The sequence below is a fragment of the Halichoerus grypus genome, chromosome 6 (genome assembly GCF_964656455.1).
Source record: "Halichoerus grypus chromosome 6, mHalGry1.hap1.1, whole genome shotgun sequence".
Classification (NCBI taxonomy): Eukaryota; Metazoa; Chordata; class Mammalia; order Carnivora; family Phocidae; genus Halichoerus; species Halichoerus grypus.
Genome location: NC_135717.1, coordinates 160273431 through 160291904, shown reverse-complemented (window position 1 = coordinate 160291904; position 18474 = coordinate 160273431). Strand labels below are relative to the sequence as shown.

The 18474-nt window shown below is 37.0% G+C and overlaps 1 protein-coding gene and 1 long non-coding RNA gene across 6 annotated transcripts in view; both read right to left on the bottom strand.

Annotated features, from left to right (window-relative positions):
* LOC144382410 (uncharacterized) overlaps window positions 1–18474 on the bottom strand; it is a 162715-nt gene that overhangs the window by 91831 nt on the left and 52410 nt on the right. The window lies entirely within an intron of this gene.
* On the bottom strand, window positions 6578–8672 carry LOC118543852 (uncharacterized). Its single transcript, XR_004921295.2, has 2 exons — window positions 7476–8672; window positions 6578–6955 (listed from the first exon to the last, which is right to left on the bottom strand). It is a non-coding gene; the product is annotated as an uncharacterized LOC118543852 (long non-coding RNA).

The window sequence follows — 18474 nt, the reverse complement described above, 5'->3', positions numbered from 1 at the left end:
CTACTGTATATGGAAAAGCCTTGGCAGATTAACTGTTTCATAAACATTCAAGAAATAATATCATTCATTCTATTCTTGAGCTCTTTTGGAATTTCTGTAACTCTCCCAGTATCCTTTATGTCTATTACACAAACTTTTCTTTTTTTTTAAAAAAAGATTTTATTTATTTATTTGACAGAGAGAGAGAGAGAGCACAAGCAGGGGGAATGGTAGGCTGAGGGAGAGGGAGAAGCAGGCTCCCCACAGTGCAAGTAGCCTGATGCAGGGCTTGATCCCAGGACCCTGGGATCATGACCTGAGCTGAAGGCAGATGCTTAACCAACTGAGCCACCCAGGTGCCCCATATTACACAAACTTTTCAAATACAGAACAAAGAAGTATCAAGTAAACTTGACCATGCAGGAACATTCTGGACATTGAGCCTTGTTTGCCCATTGAGTTCCACCACTATTTTGGAGATAAGATCATCTGGTGACAAGAAAAACTTTAAATTACCCTAAATCTATATGTAAGAATGCAGTAAAATCTTCTTAAGCACAGAAGAACCCTGAAAATGTTATGATAAAATGCTAGTATTAGCATTCAAAAAAGTAATCACTCACATAAAAATAGATAGCCACGTATAAAATAAATAAGTCCTGGGGATGTCATGTGCAGTATGGTGACCATAGTTAATAAACTGCTCTGCATATTTGAAAGTTACTAAGAGAGTAGAAGTTCTCATCACAAGAAAAAAAAAACCTTTAACTATGGATGATGACGGGTGTTAACTAGATTTATCTTGTGATCATTTTGCAATATATACAAATATTGAATCATTACATTGTACGATAGAAGCTAATATAATGTTATATGTCCATTATACTTCAATGAAAGAATATATATATATATATTCTTTGTGTGTATATGTGTATATATACACACACACATAGAGCAACTGAAAACACCATGTGCAAATTGTGGACAACAGTGCAGTGGAGAAGCTTCCTTCTTCTCATCAGATTTGGGTAATTTTCTCATTGACTTTAAGGTGCTTTGGCACTGGTGGTTTAAAAGCAGTTTATCAAGGCACAGTTTGTAACCAGCTTTTCTTTCAAAGCTTCCTCAGACCTTTTAAAGTAATGGTCTCTCCTCAGAGGTACATTTATACCTTTGGCCACAAGATATAATGAAAACAAACAACAGCAACAACAACCTAAAGACCCCCAAGGAGGGAGATCAGGCAAATCAAAACACAGAGACAAGTGGAATTGGTCTGGAAGGCCAACAGTTGCTCAAGTGTGGTGAGTAACATTTCTAATTCTCACCTACGCTCCCTGTCCAGGCATCAGTCTGTGTGTTGTGGTTTTAGAGCACCTGTATTTGCAGAAACTCAGGGCTTCAACAGTGACCATGAAGTGAGGGTGGTTCTGCTCTCTATTGTGTATGCAGTGTCTTAATAGAAATATAAATACTGAGCTTAGTGAACTAATGAGGGATGATGGTATCATAATCTCTGAAATATCTCTATGGGAGATAGTACAAGATGTAAATTACTCCTTTATATACAGCTAAGAAACCTATGAAAGACCAGGTGTATATTTTTTACTCACAACAGAAATGAACATGATGCAGCCTCCTTCAGTGGTGCCTTATCACTGGGATCCACCTGGGGGCAGGGGAGTCATAATTTCCCTATGAGGAAGAATCCATGGAGTGCACATGCACAAACATACATACACAAACATTTGTACACTATATCCCTAACTTAGATATGATGGCTTAAAGGAAGAATTGATTGAATAAAACAGATCCTCACCCTGTGCTAAATATCCTGCTTCTCTTTTACTACTGGAAGGTTCTAACTTTAGAAGATCTTCTGAGCTACAGTGAGCATGGGAACAATTTGTCATACTGTAAATAGGCTAGGACCTCTACCTCAAGGGAGAAAGACTGGCATTTACTGAATCTTCCATAGAGATTCTCTAACAACTAGCCTAATGTTGCTAATTTCTCTTTCTGTACTAACAACAACAAAATGCATCTATGGAAATTTGTACTAGAATTTCCTGTTTCTCTGTCTTTCACATGGGTCCAATTGCCAGTACTTTCTTATTATATTCTGGGAAGAAATATTCAAAGAGTGGCTAGATACTGTACAAGTGATTCAAACATTACAAGAGTGATTGACTTTGATAAACTTGAAGGTCCTTGTCCATCCTAAGATGCCGTGATTCTATGATTTCTTCTTTCATTCAGCTGTGATGACAGCAATCACACTTCCACATTCTAGAATGTCATTCCTTTAGTACCATGATGAGGGGGAGATTTGTGTGTGTGTGTGTGTGTGTGTGTGCGTGTGCACGTGCACAAATCATTCAGGAGAAAAATAGCTAATTTTTACATTAATAACTGATCAATAAAAAAAGAAAATAACTGATTGATAAACTAATTTCAAATGTAATGAAGGGGGGGAAATCGGAGGGGGAGACGAACCATGAGAGACTATGGACTCTGAGAAACGAACTGAGGGTTCTAGAGGGGAGGCGGGTGGGGGGATAGGTTAGCCCGCTGATGGGTATTAAAGAGGGCACGTATTGCATGGAGCACTGGGTGTTATACGCAAACAATGAATCATGGAACACTACATAAAAAAATTAATTAATTAATTAATTAATTAATTTAAAAAAACGAATTTCTATTGGAATTAACACATTCAACTCCATACGACATTGTGTTAAGCTAACCCTGTCAACACCACCCAAAACCCATGTGTCTACTACAAGATGAAGAGAATCCTTTTGTAATTAGGAAAATGAAAACTAGATAAAAGAGTCAAAGGTTATATGAGGACCCAGGTCTTTCTGGTAATTGTGTTCCACAATTTTCTCAATAAACTCTCATTTTTTCATGTACTACCCCTGATCTGTTGACAAAGATCATTTAGGGCCAAAATTCCAAATTGCATGGGATGGTTGTCATGATGGCATGTGGTAGACCAGGACCAGTTAGGTATTAACTATATTTCAAGGGAAAGAAGTAGTCTTGAGTATATTTCAGTGTTATTTATATTTTGTCCACAAGATGGTAGCGTACACTTTCCATTTAATGTAAAGCTGGCCTGTGATCTCAATTTCCTGTAAAGTAGAGAATGGTTTGTGTTGAACTGAGGTCAGCCATTCTGGATATCATTTAGTATTTTTTTTTATTGTGATGAATTGTTGATTTGGAATATATTTAGTTCTGCTATAACAAGGTGGGGATTCATCCGAAATAAAGAAAACCCAGAAATGCATTGCATTCCAGCTTCTTAAAGGGAATTTGAGAAGTGGGAATACTTTGGACATCTAAAAACCACACACTAAGGATCAGATACTGACATTTTTCAAAAACACTACTTTAGTACATCATGCAGAAGACATTCAGGTTGTCAAGTTCAATTAATCTTGGGTGAAATTCTGCACAGTAACAAAGTTCCTTCCATGAAACTAGTTCAAGAGGGCTATAGGTAGTTTTCCCCTCAAATCCAGGGGGGAAAGTTAGACCTTAGATGCTATGAAATTTCCATAAGCTAAATAAGAGGGCAGCATCAGCAAATTGGCGTGTTCTTCTGCTGTGTGCTTCCTTCTCTCATCTGGCCCCCATGCCAGAAGGGACGAGACACAGATGGGAAAAACATCTGGCCCCCCTCTGCCTCCATTGATCAGAGGCCTTCTTTGAGGTTCAGGTCTCAGGCTCACATCATCTTTTTATTTGAACTCTTTTTAAAATGAGGAGCTCAAGTGGGATTTCCTTTCATCTTATTATATTATTTTCAAATTAAATTAGGTCTAACGCTCTGTATCAGAACCACAAAAGCAAAGCTCCAGGATATCTCAGTGACTTCCCATTCTGTTGTCCAGAACAGCTGAGCTCCCCATCTAAGGAGAGAGGGAGATGAGCCAGGAGCAGAAGTTGAGACAAGATAGCAGCAGAGGTGCAGGAGAGGAACGCCTGCTGTTGCAAATGTATGGTTGCTTTTCCAAAGGGCAACAGAACTAAGTCAAGATTCCTTGGCCCTCCACAGTCTGGCCCCATCTTAGTTATCCATCTTATACCCCCTACCCTCCAACAGGCATCCTCTGATCTAACCCAGAGGCATCACCTCACTGCGTCTTTGATTCTCACTGCCTTCATTCTTACATCTTGTCTTTCATAGTCTTTTTGGCTCCAGTAACTCTGACCTGAATCAGAAACCCCATGTCTCTAGCTTGCACAGGAGGAGGGTTCATACATCAAACTTTCTCTAAGAAGCAAAGCAAAGGGTGAAAGTGGTTTTCTTTTTTTTTTTTTCCAGGAGATAAAAAAGTATAGAGTGATGATGAAGAAGAGAGAGCAAAGAGTAGGGCAATAGAAATAGGCAACTTTCAAGACTATGACTGTGATTGAGTAACTTCTGCTCTCCATAAAAACTGGATATCTTCTCTTCTAGATTAATACCTTTTGTCATTACATCTGCTTAATTATATGGCAAATTCAATGTAACCCAATGGAGTTCTCTGCTCCAATTACTCTTGTTAGGGTTTTTTTAAATATAAATAATATCTTAAATTATATACGATGGACTAAATATCAGTAAGAGGAGTTCACTTCAACAGTGCCCCACTCAGAAACCTCTGGAAGCCCAAGCCAACTCCTGTGGAGGATTGTGAAGGATCTATTTAATCCAAGGTGGAGCTGGGATGCTACAGAAATGTGTAAGAGGATGGAAAAACCATGGACATAGAGAGGGAGAAAGACCAGAGGAAGAAGGGTTCCCATTGACCATCAATGACTCAACGAATGGACTGGAAGAAAACAATGGTGTTGCCCCATTCCCTGATTTCTCTACATCTGCATTTTTGTGTTTGAGTAATAGTAGGATTGTTTTCCTTCTAGAAATGCTTTGGTCTACTTGTCTTTCTAGATAGTATAAAGCAAAACAAGTTATAGAAACACAGTTCCTTAGGGTGGAATTAAGTATTTTGAAGAGCTCTTTAGTATTTTGAAGCACTTTTCATCCTTCATGCTTACTTTATCATCTATCTATCTATCTATCATCTATCTATCTATCTATCTATCTTTCTAACTATCTACCTATCTAATCTCTCTGGATTTACTACACTTATTGTCATATAACCTCCTCTTCATTTGAATGAAGCTGTCTGGAGATGTAGTGAATGATCTCAAAGACATTGTCATCTCTTTGCCCAGAGAGAAGGAAAAATATAGGTTGGACCACACGTATTGAGGAGGAACATTAGCCCTGTGTGGTTGAGGAGGCCATGATTTCTGACTCTGAGAATCTGAGATTCCAGCTGACTAAATGAACTTCCAGTCACCCAAACTGGAAAAAGCAGGAGGAAAAAGCAGACAAGTAACATTACTGAGAGCTGTTGTTCAAGCCTTCTCAAACTGTGGCCTTTTTCCCACTGGAAAGGGAGTCTTGGTTTTATGCTCAAAAGGACAACATGTGCTTGGCCTCACAGTCACCTATGAAGGCAAGTATCAGTTGACCTAAGTTCACACAGAGATTTATGTGTGGGAAAGTGCTGTGGGTACTGTATGAAGCCCACACTTAAGATTCGCAGATGTTCAACATGTAGTATCATATGTGTGGTGGAAATTAAGAAAATGTTCCACTCCTAACTCAGAGTCTAAGTGGAGTCACCCAGCAGGAGGCACGGCCCAAAGAGAGCCCAAGGACATGGGAGGTGGGCCAGTGCCTGGAGAGAATCACTTGTGTAAGGGAATGACAGCACAATTAATAAGGCTCTTTGTGCTACATAGAAGGTGGAGCAGATTCTAAATCTTATTACTATTATTATTAGATGCCTTAATTTCCTCTCACTCCAAATTTTGTCTTTTTCAATAAAATATAATTTTTCTTCCATAGTACTTAAGATGAGGCAAGCAAATACGCAAACAACAAGTTCCCATCTGCCTATACTCCCTTCCCTTCCCCTCAGGCACTGTACTAAGCTGGGAAAGGGAAGCAACAGGGAAAATCTCAGATGGACTTAAGAAGCTGTTTGCATTCACTCAGAAACAGAGGACTGGGTTAAAGTGCCAAGAAGAATGAATGAACCAGAATGTGCTTCCTTCCATGACCCCCATCCTTTAAATCCAAGCTTCAGTTCAAATCAGTGTTTACTAAGCACCAATTCTATGTCCTGACTGCTGTGAACTTTGTGTTTGTGCCCCTCTAAAATTCATATGTTGATACCCCAATCTTCAATGTGATGGTATTTGGATATGGGGCCTTTGGGAGATAATCAGGTTTAGAGAAAGTCATGAGGGTGGAACCCCCATGATAGGATTAGTGCCCCTATAAGAGGAAGAGACCAGAGTGCTCTCTCTCTCTTTCTGCCAAGTGAGGGTACAGCAAAAATGTGGCTTGTCTGATAACCAGGCAGAAGGCTCTCAACAGCCACCAAATCTACCAGTGTCTTGATCTTGGACTTCCCAGCTTCTACTACTATGAGAAATAAGTGTTTGTTATTTAAGCCACCCAGTCTACAGTATTTTTGTTACAGCAGCCTGATCAGATTCAAACAGGGATTGTACTAAAAAGCAATAATCAAAAGATAAATTCATTTATTTATTCTTTCTACAAATATTCATTGACTGCCTACTGTATGCTAGGCACTATGATGGACATTGGGAATACAATGTGGAAACAAATAGATGTAGGATCTATGCTTTTCATGAATCTTTCCATCTGGTAGGCAATAGAGATGCCATATCAAAAGTAATTTTAGCATTTTAAGAAAACATATCATTATACCATTCTCTTTCAGAGAGGTGGAGGTCACAATGCCAGCTTTATGACTGATAAAACTGTTTGGAACATGTGGTTTACTTAGTCATGTAGATTTCTAATATTCCCTTGAGCTGAATTTTCTCTATAAAACTGCAGGATTACTTCACAGTAGTTTAATCATCTGACTGAGAGTCCCTGCAGGAAGAGAGAGCCAAAAATCATTTAGGTTCTGCCAGTAGCATCCACTGCAAGCAATCTATGACCACCTTCACCTTTTCCTATCTGCCCAGTAGCTAACCCAGGGTGGCCCTGCCAGTTGGCTGATCTCCTCCACTGAAGGAGAGAGCCACACTCCCAGCTAAGCCCAGTGGTTAAGAGTACAAGAAGCTGGGAGGGGATAAGAGACCAGGGTTATCACTCTAATGGAGATCCCTCCACATAAAACCAGAAAAGTGAGGGTTAAACATATTCCTTATAATTATGATGAGTTCTCAGACAGGAAAGCTCAGGGCATTATGGGAAAGCACAACATGGGGACCTAACTTATTCCAGAGATGGACTGTGTGATTAAGGCAAGGTTCCTATTCTCAGGTAATTTGTAGGTTCATTAACAGGGAGAGAGAATAATCATAAAATAATGAGGATAAATTCTGTACTAGCACCATAAGTTAGGTACAAAGGAGCACTGAGGGGGAAACAATTGATGTTTGCTCACCATTGTTTACTGTTCTTTTAAGTACACCTCTTACCCCTCTTCTCTCTAGTATTAAGAGATAATGTCATGCATTATTTCAATGTGAGAATAGATCAATTATAAACTAAAGATTTCAGTTATATTAGGGACAAATTTCAAGTCTGAGTGTTTGGGGATTTTTTGTTTGTTTTGTATTTTGCTATTAGATCTGTTGATTGTCTAAGAAGCTTTATGATACCATGTAAACAAAATCCTAAGTCCACCACAAAGTGCAAATACATCTGAAAATACTTTCAAAAATCTGTTTTTATTATAAAATTGGTGAATATTGGTTAAGTATTTTAGAAAATCCAGAAATTCCACTATTCAAGCTCATCCGTGGTTACCACTTTGATGTACTACTTCCTTTGCTTTTATTAAGTTTTTTCTTCTACTGAGTATTTATTTTCTTCTCTTAATGGTTTAGTTTTGTATGTATATCCAACTCTCAATTAACTGCAGTGGATCAGCTAATTTGTGGATTAACTATCATTCAATCTAAGACAATTTGTGAGAAAATATTAAGACCATAACAAATCAGCAAAAAAGCTTTATTCAACAAATATCTAATGAATGCTTATTCTATGCCAAGCATGTAACTACAGATCAATCAGCTGGCACACATGGAAGTGACTGTAACACAGAAAGCCCCATCTCCTCCTTCACCTACCAGAAAAGGAGCCAGTCCCCAGCAGAGGGCCCTCTGTTCCTACACCCCTGCCCAACATGGGTTGGTGGCCCAACAAAGAAAACACGTAAGAGGCTCTGAATTTTATAACCTCAAAGCTAGAAATGGAGGGATTATGTAAAAAAGAAGAGAGAGAAAACATACCTCAAACCCACTCCAATATTTGAAAAAAGGCAAAGCAGGCAAATCTCATTATTTCATTAGTTAACCTCTTGATCATTTTCCCCCAAGTAACTAATAGGACATGATTCTTAATTTATTTCATAATTTTTAGCATTTTTAGCATGTAGAATGGTAACCAGATTCCTAAATACAGAATGGAATTTTAATCAAATAAATTTACATTCAGTCCATTTCCTATATTCTGTGGCTATTATAGTTTCAACCATGATTTGGGTGTTCTCTATCAGCTTTCCTAGAGCCCCACAGATAACTTTTACTGAAAGCTCGCTATAGTTCCAGTTGTTGAAACAGACTTTCTTTTCTTAAAATAACTTGTTATTAATGTAACCATTTAAGATGCTAAGATCTCTTCTTTTAAGATTTATTTTATGTATTTATTTTAGAGAAGGGGAGGGACAGAGAGAGAATCTCAAGCAGACTCTACACTGAGTGAGGAGCCCAACTCAGGGCTCCATCTGCCAACCTTGAGATCATGACTTGAACCAAAACCAAGAGTTGAATGCTAAACCAACTGGGCCGCCCAAGAACCCCACTAAGATCTCTTCCTAAATAATTTTTTAAATAATGCTAACATTATTTCTGGTTCCAAGGTAATAAGGCTCATTAAAGGTAATTTTGGAAAATACAGATATAGTGATGTATCTAGTGAAGTGGAAGTTAATTTTATTAAATCTTTTCTTTTCTCAAATGAAATGTTGATATTTGGAGACTGAAGATTAATGCAGAGGGAAGAAAATTTGTATAAGTATGCCAAGGACCTTAGTGTAAAGACAAGATCAAGACCTCAACCCTTTCTCCAAGAATTTACGGTAATTTATCAGATGGCCCTGGGAGGCCCCAAACTAGCCCCAGAGGCAGAGAAGTGGTCTAGGAAAATGGGGATTCCAGATTAAGGAGACTGTGGGTGCTGACATCTCATCAACCAATAAGGTTTTTGCATTCTGGATGACCATTATGATCACATTGTGAAATTTTCCCCCTCTTTCCCCACAAAAATCTCTGAACTTTAACCTGATTTATATTAATTCTATACATTGATTTCTTTTTTTTCTTTTTCTTTTATTTTGGGTTTAAAGGTTTTTTATTTTATTTTATTATGTTATGTTAATCACCATACATACATCATTAGTTTTTGATGTAGTGTTCCATGATTCATTGTTTGCATATAACACCCAGTGCTCCATGCAGAACATGCCCTCTTTAATACCCATCAACAGGCTAATCCATCCCCCCACCCCCCTCCCCTCTAGAACCCTCAGTTTGTTTCTCAGACTCCATAGTGTCTCATAGTTCGTCTCCCCCTCCGATTCCCCCCCTTCATTTTTCCCTTCCTACTATCTTCTTTTTTTTTTTTTTTTTTAACATATAATGCATTATTTGTTTCAGAGGTACAGGTCTGTGATTCATCAGTCTTACACAATTTACAGCACTCACCATAGCACATACCTTACCCAATGTCTATCACCCAGCCACCCCATGCCTCCCACCCCCCACCACTCCATCAACCCTCAGTTTGTTTCCTGAGATTAAGAATTCCTCATATCATAATTGTCTTTCTCTGATTGACTTATGTTGCTTAGCATAATACCCTCTAGTTCCATCCATGTTGTTGCAAATGGCAAGATTTCGTGTTTTGTTTTGTTTTTTTTTTGGTGGCTACATAATATTCCATTGTATGTATATACCACATCTTTATCTATTCATCTGTTGATGGACATCTTGGCTCTTTCCATAGTTTGGCTATTGTGGACATTGCTGCTATAAACATTGGAGTGCATGTACCCCTTTGGATCACTACATTTGTATCTTGGGGGTAAATATCCAGTAGTGCAATTGCTGGGTTGTAGGGTAGCTCTAGTTTCAACTTTTTGAGGACCCTCCATACTGTTTTCCAGAGTGGCTGCACCAGCTTGCATTCCCACCAACAGTGTAGGAGGGTTCCCCTTTCTCCGCATCCCTGCCAACATCTGTCATTTCCTGACTTGTTAATTTTAGCCATTCTGACTGGTGTGAGGTGGTATTTCATTGAGGTTTTGATTTGGAGTTCCCTGATGCCGAGTGATATGGAACACTTTTTCATGTGTCTGTGGCCATTTGGATGTCTTCCTTGGAAAAATGTTCATGTCTACTGCCCATTTCTTGATTCGATTATTTGTTCTTTGGGTGTTGAGTTTGATAAGTTCTTTATAGATTTTGGATACTAGCCCTTTATCTGATATGTCATTTGCAAATATCTTCTCCCATTCTGTCGGTTGTCTTTTGGTTTTGTTGACTGTTTCCTTTGCTTTGCAAAAGCTTTTTATCTTGATGAAGTCCCAGTAGTTCATTTTTGCCCTTGCTTCCCTTGCCTTTGACGATGTTTCTAGGAAGAAGTTGCTGTGGCTGAGGTCAAAGAAGTTGCTGTCTGTGTTCTCCTTTAGGATTTTGACAGACTTCTGTCTCACATTTAGGTCTTTCATCCATTTTGAGTCTATTTTTGTGTGTGGTGTAAGGAAATGGTCCAGTTTCATTCTTCTGCATGTGGCTGTCCAATTTTCCCAACACCATTTGTTGAAGAGACTGTCTTTTTTCCATTGGACATTCTTTCCTGCTTTGTCGAAGATTAGTTGACCATAGAGTTGAGGGTCCATTTCTGGGCTCTCTCTTCTATTCCATTGATCTATGTGTCTGTTTTTGTGCCAGTACCATACTGTCTTGATGATGACAGCTTTGTATTAGAGCTTGAAGTCTGGAATTGTGATGCCGCCAGCTTTGCTTTTCTTTTTCAACATTCCTCTGGCTATTCGGGGTCTTTTCTGTTTCCATACAAATTTTAGGATTATTTGTTCCATTTCGTTGAAAAAAGTTGATGGTATTTTAATAGGGATTGCATTAAATGTGTAGATTGCTCTAGGTAGAATTGACATCTTCACAATATTTGTTCTTCCAATCCATGAGCATGGAATCTTTTTCCATTTCTTTATGTCTTCCTTAATTTCTTTCATGAGTATTTTATAGTTTTCTGAGTACAGACTAAAGCAGCACTTTTTCACCCAAAATTTACTCTATGACCTCTCCCCTTCCAGAACATAAGCTCTCAATTTATTCAAATCTTCTTCCATACCCCAAGGATGTTTGTAGTTCTCTTTGTGTAAATTCCTTTTTAGTTATTGACTTTTATATAGATATATAAATATATATATGTACATGGATATATGGATATTATACCTACATATATGTATTTATATATTCATATATTTTATATATAACAACTGATGTATTTTTCATTATATTTTCAGATTATTTCATATTGAAAGGAATTTTGACTATGTTGTGTATATACCTCTTAAACCAACAATTGCTTTTCAATTGATTTTTCGTGATTTGTAGGTAAAGTATCAAGTCATCTATAAATAACAATAATATTGTTTCTTCCTTTCCAATGCCTTTGACTTTTGCTTCAGTTCTGTGTCTTACTCATTGCCTTGACCAGAACTCTTAATGTAGGATAATAGTGGTGATAGCAACATGCTTTTGATTTTAGTTTTAGTGATATATTCAAATATTTTAACTGCTGTCTTTGGTTTAAGATAGCTATTCTTTACCATGTTAAGAAAATAGTCTTTCAGTATTAGATTTTTAGATTTTAATAGGAATACATATTGTAATTTATTAAATACATTTTCAGCAGTTATTTACAGATCTGAAATTTTCTTTTTTGATCTCATATGTTAAAGGAACTCATAATTGTGAATTATACTTGCATATTTTATATAAATACTACTTGATCAAAGTGAAATTATAAAGTAGAACTAAATTGACTAATGCTTTATCTTTGTATAAAGTTATTATTTTTAGATTTATAATTTATGGATTAGAAATTACAATTAATTAATTTAATTATGATTAAATTTGTAATTGATTATGTTAGTTGTTATATAATAATACTTTTATATATATATTTGCTTCATATTTGTGAGTTGTTTTACAGTTTTTACTGCATTGACATCAGTTAATGAGTTGATTACACAATTATTTTAACAACTATTTTAAATACAATTAAAATAAATGCAATGTCAAATTGGATACCTCAATTGGTTATTTTTATTAATTTTGGGCATCAAGCTTATGAAACTTTACAGATCAATTAGGAAACCTTTCACTTTTTCATATGCACAGAACTTTGTTAATAGTATAGGCATTATCTTTTCTTTAAAAGTTTGAAGGAAATTACCAATAAAATTATTTGGCCTTTTAGCCTTTTGTGGCAATTCTTTGATAACTTTTCAAAGCCTTCATAGATATTAATCTTTTGATGCTTTCTCTACCATCTTGAATTAATTGTATTAATTGATGTTTTTATAAAAAATGTTTATATTTCATTGAGGTATCTAGTCAGACATTGCATTTATTTTAATTGTATTTAAAATAGTTATGTAAAATACTACCTTGGTCAACTCCCTGTTTAAGTGATATTAATGCTTATCTTTAGAGTTTATATTATATTTAACTCATGATTATGTTTTTAATTTTGACTCATCTCTTAGTCACTTGGCAAAAATCATTTGGGATTTTTTTAAAGAAGTGCACATAGATCGTGTATTTTCTAAGTCCTTGTATATTGGAAAATTTCTTAGCTGTGGAAAATTTCTTTTGTTGCTTCTCATATGAATTATGACCTCACTATGTATAAAATTATGGGTTACATTTTTCCCCTCCAAAATTTAGAGATATTGTCCCATGGACTGCTATTATTTCATACCCAAAGCAGAAGCCAAAGATCAGTCTGACTTTTGTAGATTTAAATGTGGCAGATACCAACTCAATATGCATTCTCCTTTCTTTTTTTTTAATTTTTAATTTTATTATGTTATGTTAATCACCATACATTACATCATTAATTTTTGATGTAGTGTTCCATGATTCATTGTTTGCATATAACACCCAGTGCTCCATTCAGTACATGCTGCATTCTCCTTTCTTACTAACCTTTCTTACTAACTAAACCCTGAGTTAGTTGGGTGTAGAAATAAGCACAGCAAAAATTACATTTCCCAACCTACTTTGCAGAGAGGGTGGCCATGTAGCTTGGTGCTGGCCAATGAATTAATTATGGGAGTAAGTCCCCAAATGGGGGCTTCTCAGAAAGATCCCTGAAGAGGAAAGACTCAGCTGAACTGTGTCTCTTTTCCCTTTTCCAGTCTTCCTGCCTCCACACAGTTGCTGGAGTCCTGGCAGCCATCCTGAGAGGATAACTTTCAGGCTTGCAGAGAGGAAAGCTAAAAGGAGACTGGGTCCTTGAATGATATCACCAGACCTCCATTACATGCCAGAAAAATAATCCTTATCTTATTTAGGTCATCACTATTTGGATTTTCTGTTTTAGGTAGCCAAACAAGTCCCTAACTAATCTGTGGATAATTGTTTTTATTGTCACATTCTTTGTCAGATTCTTATTTATACTTGTGTGTGTATGTATTTTTTTTTTCCTTAAATATTCACAAGCATACATTATACAATGCCAGGACCAAATTACTAAAGTAGCTTTCTCCTAAGCTTGAGGCTCTTCATCTAGGGTACTAGTTCACTCTGGCACAAAGTCAACTTTCAGGAAGAGAGCCCAGGGTAATTGTCATAAATGTGACAATGACTGAGAGTTGATAGTTAATCTTTCCACTCCTACTTACATTTGCATTTTAATAAGAACTATGTTTTTAAACAAAGGGATTAGAAAATTTTTACTGGAATTTTAAATCTTCTTGGAGAGTTTGTGAGGCTTTCATAGATGGGGCACAGATTCTTTCTGGTCCCCTTTCCTTAAGCCTTCCCCCTTGAATTCATATTACATGGACATCTATCAATAATGCAGACAACTAAATGTGAATCCTGGTTAAGTCATTTGCTAAAAATATGCTTTAGGGCAAATTATTTAACCCATCTCTGAACTTCACTTTGATCATCTGTAAAATTAGTAAGCACTAAATTAAGTAATATATAAGATGGTCTATCTGTCCCCTGATGTTAGTTCTTCATCATTCATGACAAGCATTTATTTTCCAGCAATGAATTGAGTGATTCTAATATCTACCCAGTGGCCAAAATAAAAGTGTCTACAATCATTAATTCATTCTCCCACCTGCATATACCAACAGTTTGCAACATATCTTGTGTTAACTATTGTGAGAAATACCAAGTAAATTAATGTTTGGGATATTAGGCATGACTTAAAAAAAGAGGTTCACAATCTTGGAGTAAGTTTTAATATTTGTTTACTTGGAATTTAGTGGGCCTTTGGAACAATGTGCTGAAGAGTTTTTGTAGGCCAAGAAAGTTCTAAGTATTTTTGGTTTGACCTCTGTTCTCTGCCTTCTGTATCCATCAGCTTCATTTGAAAGCATAACTGGAATACAGTCAATTTGCACAACTTCTGACCAGTGCCTACCAGGAATTCACCTAGGTCAGTTCTCCTGGCCCACAGTGGAATGGTTCCTACCTTCGTTGTTCAGGTCTCTGAAACTTGGAACTGCATAGGTTGTGCTTTTACCTAAGCTGCTGGTTACCTGTTGCTGAATTCCCTAAAATGCTTTGCTTGAAGGAACTCTATCCCCATAATGCAAAAGCACAATGGTAACCAGCTTACCACCACCACCTGGTGAATAGCAAAGAGAGGAAGCAAACTCACTCATCTCTCTTTCACAGGGAGCTAATCCCATCATGGAGGTTCTATGCCCATGATCTGTTTCCCAAAAGCCCACTTCCAAATACCATCATATGAGGGCTTCACCAGATGAATTTTGAGGAGACACACATTCAGTCCATATCAGATGGGGAGTAAGACAACTATGGTTACCTCAAAACATAGCACTTACCTAATTGAAGTTTGGCTACTTGGTTTTTTGATAAGTAAAGGTCTTGAGCCAATGAGCCAGAGGGCAAACAGTGAGGAAGAAATGAAATATCATTCTATCTGTCCCAGCAGTCTAAGATTTCTTACTCTTATTGGGTGATGCATTGGTATGCTACTGATTTATTTTTCTCAATCCAACTCCACTGACCAGAAAATCTATGGAAAATTATCACAGATTCTGGCACTAGGTTGTGTCAGTAGTCATGTTCTATGTTGTGATATATTTTTTCTCCAAGCACAACTCCACAAATTTTTATATTGTTTTTCCTTGTAAAAATATACCCTCACATTAGTGTTGTGATTTTAAATACATTGTATGAGGTGTCATTGTATTTTTAAAGTTGGAAGAGACTTCAGCAGGGGCTGTAGAATTATAAACCCATATAAATAACCCCATAATAATTCACAAAGTAGCATCCTATTTTATTTAGTCATTCAATTAAACATTCAGATTATTTATAATTTTTGTTACCACAAAATAATCCTAAATAATACCATATTGTTTTCTTAAGAAAGATTCCCCAGAGAGAAAATTTGGTAGAGTTTAGACTATGTTTCATGCTCTCAATATATGTTAAAGACAACTGATTAAGCACATATAAAACTTATTATCTCTTTTTTTCATTAACATATAATATATTATTTGTTTCAGGGGTACAGGTCTGTGATTCATCAGTCTTACACAATTCACAGCACTCACCATAGTACATATCCTCCCCAATGTCCATCACCCAGCCACCCCATCCCTCCCACCCCCCTCCACTCCAGCAACCCTCAGTTTGTTTCCTGAGATTAAGAGTCTTTTATGGTTTGTCTCCCTATCTGGTTTCGTCTTGTTTCATTTTTCCCTCCCTTCCTCTGTGATCCTCTGTCTTGTTTCTCAAATTCCTCATATCATTGAAAGCATATGATAATTGTCTTTCTCTGATTGACTTATGTTGCTTAGCATAATACCCTCCAGTTCCATCCATGTCGTTGCAAATGGCAAGATTTCATTCCTTTTGATGGCTGCATAATATTCCACAGTATAGATATATCACATCTTCTTTATCCGTTCATCTGTTGAAGGACATCTTGGCTCTTTCCATAGTTTGGCTATTGTGGACATTGCTGCTATAAACATTGGGGTGCACGTACCCCTTCAGATCACTACATTTGTATCTTTGGGGTAAATACCCAGTAGTGCAATTGCTGGGTCATAGGGTAGCTCTATTTTCAACTTTTTGAGGACCCTCCATACTGTTTTCCAGAGTGGCTGCACCAGCTTGCATTCCCACCAACAGTGTAGGAGGGTTCCCCTTTCTCCGCATCCCTGCCAATATCTGTCGTTTCCTGACTTGTTAATTTTAGCCATTCTGACTGGTGTGAGGTGGTATTTCATTGAGGTTTTGATTTGTATTTCCCTGATTATGAGTAATGTTGAGCATCTTTTCATGTGTCTGTTGGCCATCTGCCTGTCTTCTTTGGAAAAATGTCTGTTTGTGTCTTCTGCCCATTTCTTAACTGGATTATTCATTTTTGGGTGTTGGGTTTGATAAGTTCTTTATAGATTTTGGATACTAGCCCTTTATCTGATATGTCATTTGCAAATATCTTTTCCCATTCTGTTGGTTGTCTTTTGGTTTTGTTGACTGTTTCCTTTGCTGTGCAAAAGCTTTTTATCTTGATGAAGTCCAAATAGTTCATTTTTGCCCTTGCTTCCCTTGCCTTTGGCAATTTCTAGGAAGAAGTTGCTGCAGTTGAGGTCAAAGAGGTTGCTGCCTGTGTTCTCCTTTAGGATTTTGATGGACTCCTATCTCACACTTAGGTCTTTCATCCATTTGGAGTCTATTTTTGTGTGTGGTGTAAGGAAATGGTCCAGTTTCATTCTTCTGCATGTGGCTGTCCAATTTTCCCAACACCATTTGTTGAAGAGACTGTCTTTTTTCCATTGGACATTCTTTCCTGCTTTGTCGAAGATTAGTTGACCATAGAGTTGAGGGTCCATTTCTGGGCTCTCTATTCTGTTACATTGATCTATGTGTCTGTTTTTGTGCCAGTACTGTACTGTCTTGATGATGACAGCTTTGTAATAGAGCTTGAAGTCCAGAATTTGATGCCACCAGCTTTGCTTTTCTTTTTCAACGTTCCTCTGGCTATTCGGGGTCTTTTCTGGTTCCATACAAATTTAAGGATTATTTGTTCCATTTCTTTGAAAAAAGTGGATGGTATTTTGATAGGGATTGCATTAAATGTGTCAATTGCTCTAGGTAGCATAGCATTTTAACAATATTTGTTCTTCCAATCCATGAGCATGGAATCTTTTTCCATTTCTTTATGTTTTCCTCAATTTCTTTCATGAGTATTCTATAGTTTTCTGAGTACAGATTCTTTGCCTCTTTGGTTAGATTTATTCCTAGGTATCTTATGGTTTTGGGTGCCATTGTAAATGGGATTGACTCCTTAATTTCTCTTTCTTCTGTCTTGTTGGTGTATAGAAATGCCACTGATTTCTGTGGATTGATTTTATATCCTGCCACTTGACTGAATTCCTGTATGAGTTCTAGCAGTTTTGGGGTGGAGTTTTCTGGGTTTTACACATAAAGCATCATATCATCTGCAAAGAGTGAGAGTTTCACTTCTTTTCCAATTTGGATGCCTTTTATTTCTTTTTGTTTTCTGATTGTTGTGGCTAGGACTTCTAGTACTATGTTGAATAGCAGTGGTGATAGTGGACATCCCTGCCATGTTCCTGACCTTAGGGGAAAAGCTCTCAGTTTTTCCCCATATTCGCTGTGTGTTTTTCATAGATGGCTTTTATGATATTGAGGTATGTCCCCTCTATGCCTATACTCTGAAGAGTTTTGATCAAGAAAGGATGCTGTACTTTGTCAAATGCTTTTTCTGCATCTATTGAGAGGATCATATGGTTCTTGTTCTTTCTTTTATTAATGTATTGTATCACATTGACTAGTTTGCGGATGTTGAACCAACCTTGCAGCCCAGGAATAACTCCCACTTGGTCGTAGTGAATAATCCTTTTAATGTACTGTTGGATCCTTTTGGCTAGATTTTGGTGAGAATTTTTGCATCTGTGTTAATCAGGGATATTGGTCTGTAGTTCTCCTTTTTGATGGAGTCTTTGTCTGGTTTTGGGATCAAGGTAATGCTGGCCTCATAAAACGAGTTTGGAAGTTTTCCTTCCATTTCTATTTTTTGGAACAGTTTCAGAAGAATAGGTATTA